Source organism: Nicotiana sylvestris, chromosome 2 (genome assembly GCF_000393655.2).
Source record: "Nicotiana sylvestris chromosome 2, ASM39365v2, whole genome shotgun sequence".
In the NCBI taxonomy this organism is placed as follows: Eukaryota; Viridiplantae; Streptophyta; class Magnoliopsida; order Solanales; family Solanaceae; genus Nicotiana; species Nicotiana sylvestris.
Genome location: NC_091058.1, coordinates 137046337 through 137050112, shown reverse-complemented (window position 1 = coordinate 137050112; position 3776 = coordinate 137046337).

Below are 3776 nucleotides of genomic sequence, written 5' to 3'. Positions count from 1 at the left end.
TTTGAACAATGTAAGATATAAAGCTCAGCTAACTCTACATGCCAATGCATAGAATGTATGACATGCACCATGTTCTCCCACTCTCAAGTTCTCAACCACTTGGTACTGCATATGGCCATCCGGCCTAGGGAAATCCATTCCGGAACATATACAACGGTGACTACAAGTCATCCAGTACCGAGAAACAAGGGTGACCAACCCTGAGGAGAAATACATCTCCAGGTGTGTGTGTCTATATATATATATATATATACACACATACACACACACACTCAACCACTCAGTACCGCATATGGCCATCCAGCCGAGAGAAATCCATCTCGGAACATACTCAACCATGACTAGACGTCACTCGGTACCGAGGAAAAAGGGAAATCCATCCATGTGGAGAGATCGATCTCCAGATATCAATACTTCAGACAAATCCATGTCCATGGAAATCTATCCTTCAAAATATCACATACGCTTACTGGGGGTGTATAAACTCCAAAGGGGATCCTTTCAGCCCAAGTGCTATATCAAGCCAACGAAGGCATAATCAATAATCTGCTACGGCGTGCAGCCCAATCCCATAACTATCACTCATAATCAGGCTTTCGGCCTCACTCAGTCATCACTCTCCAGTCTCACACACATGGGCTCACAGTTCCATGAAACTAGCCTGAAACAATGATATGATGTGACAAATAACAATAACTGAGACTAAGACATGATATGATATGCATGAATAAGACTGAGTATAGAATATCAATGAAACTAATGAGATGACAGCAAGAAACGACCACTCGGGTCTCAATAGTGTTGGCGTAAAGCCCTAGCATGATAACTAGCATGATTTAAAGTTCATTTACTTCATCACATAAGAAACATAGATATCAACAAGATAGAATTACTAATCGGTGCCATGGAATGAACAGGGTCATAACTCTTATGGTGCACTCCCATACGCCTGTCACTTGGCATGTGCGTCACCTCAATACTATCATATAGCATATAGTTCGGGGTTTCAAACCCTCAGAACCAAGTTTGGAAGCATTATTACCTCAACCAAGACAAAATCTTACTCCGCGATGCCTTTGCCTCTCAAATCGATCTCCGGACGCTCTGAATCAAGCCATAAACAATTCGATACAATCTACACGAGCGAAAGGAATCTACCCCATAAGAAATTACTAAGCTTAAGGCCAAAAGTCAAAGAGTCAACTCAAAATACGGGCCTCGAGCCTACGTCTCGAAATCTTACCAACTCGATTGTGAGACTAACCATACTAGTTTCACTCAATTCCAACTTCGAATCGACTTTCAAATCTCAAAAGGTCATTTTATGAAGTTCCACAAATTTTCCCAAATTTTCATCCCAAATCTCTACCCAAATGATGAATCCATCATTAAAATCATGTATTTTGGCAAATATTGGGTTAGAATCACTTACCCCGATGATTTTCTTGATAATCCCTCGAAAAATCGCCAAAGCTCGAGCTTTCTATGTAAAAAATTGAAAATAAAACCCTAATTCTCGTATTTATAGTGCACTCCCAGATCCCAAATTTGCTGACTGCCAAAAATCCACCGCCACCGCGGCCTTCACCGCTTACCACAAAATTATAGCCCCCCCGTCCTTCACCGTTGTCCGCGCCGGCCTCATCCGCTAATCGCAGAACTCTGCTGATCCCACAAAAACACACTACCGACCGCGAATATCTTGCGCGGTCCGCGTTCTCAACTTTAGAGAACCCCCTTCACTGAAACACCAGCAACTGCTTTCATAACTAATCTCCTCCGATAATAATCCGAAATACATTCGAGGCCCTTGGGACCTCAACCAAACATACCAACTCATTCCATAACATGATTCAAATTTGGTTGAATCTATGAATCACTCAAAATAACACCACGCATCGAATCAAACCTCGGATTCAAGCCTAAGAACTCCAAACTCATAAATTCCACAAATGATTCTGAATCAATCAAACCTCGTCCGAATATTCTCAAATTTTGTACACAAGTCTCAAATGACCCTACGAAACTACTCCAATTTTTAGAATTCCATTCAAAACCGTCTACACATAGGCCAACATCCGGTTAACTTTTCCCAACTTTAGCTTCTAAATAGCATGCTAAGTGCCTCATTCCACTCCAAGACCACTACAGTCCCGAATCAACCAATATGATAGGATAAAACACAGTTGAGGAACACAGAAGAAAGCAGAAACGGGGAAAAGAGAGTTGTAACTCATGATACAACCGTACGAGTCGTCATAGGTTGCATGTTGTATTATAAGGGTGATGCAGATTTACAAAGTTGTATATTTTGTGAAAACCCCCGTTTTAAGCGGGTTTCTAGTGGGAAGAAGGTTACTGTGAAGTTGATGCATTATTTACCTCTTATTTCTAGATTAAAGAGTTTGTATGCATCGATGAGTTTCGCTCCTCATATGAGATAGGACTAAGAAAATAGAAGGTCGCCTGGCATTATGTGTCTTTTTTCATATGGGGAAGCGTGGAAGTATTTTGAGAGGACGTATCTGGATTATGCTAGTGAACCAAGGAATGTTCGGTTGGGTTTGTGTGCTGATGGTTGCATGCCATTTTCTATTTCTGCAACACCATATTCATGCTGGCCAGTCTTTATTATACCGTATAATCTTTCGCCTAGCATCTGAGAAGGGTGGCTCCTTGCACTACGTGGGTGCATGCAGCATGGGGACTACAAGGAGACTATTGGCAATTCCTAAAAATATTTAATCTATTTTTATCAAACTATATTTATATATATTTTAATTTAGCTATTATATTTTATTATATTTTTAGAAACAAAATATAGGAGAAAGATGACTCATGATGAGTTCTTCATGGAAACTCACATCCGGAAGAAGAAGGCACCGACAGATCCAAGTGGATGGGCTAAGGATCGGGTGGAGACTACACATATAAATTTCATAAATACTACAACTTAAAATTAATGTTTATAATATTATATAGTTTATAATTTTCTATCTTATAAATAAAGGGTCACTACAAGATTAATGTGAAGGACTGCACTTAGAGCTTGCCACCGAATGAGCAAGGAGAGCGACGACTCCTTTTAGACGAAGAAACACAAAAGATATGGTTGGATGTTGTCGGTAGTCCTAAAAAAGGAATAACATACGGCCTTCCAGAGAGATCATTTTGGCACTACAGTACTGGATTGCAAGGTATAGGGACTTCCGTCCAAGGCGAGGCAATTGATAGGCCGACTCTCTCGTTTGTTAAGAAGAAGATCGCAAAGCTGACAGAAGAGCTTGAAGAGACAAAGGGTAGAGAACAAAAGAGAGATAAACAATTTGATACCCTTCAAGTTCACTTAGAAAGAGGGACCAACAATTTAATATCCTTCAAGGTAGCTGGCCAATCTTCTTGCTAGTGATGCTTTCCACATTACCCGGTCTCGTGAGCCTTCCCCAGATTCTAATACTTCTCCTCGTGATCCTTCGAACCATGCCGACGATGAAGCTTCTAGTAGTGAAGATGGAGATGATGCAATACAAAACACTCATTGAATGGTGTGTATTGCTAAAAAGAGTCTTGAACTTGTGAATATTTGATTGGAATAGTTTTGAATGATGATTGTATTGTTGATATTATTTTATTATTGAACATTTGTATTGTTGTTGTTGTGGTTGTTATTTGTGTTGTTGTTGTGGTGGGCGTTGGTTAATTGTTGTTGTTGTGGTTAATTGTGGGTTGTTGGTTAATTATGGTAGAACGACAGCAACATAATGCTGCCATTATAG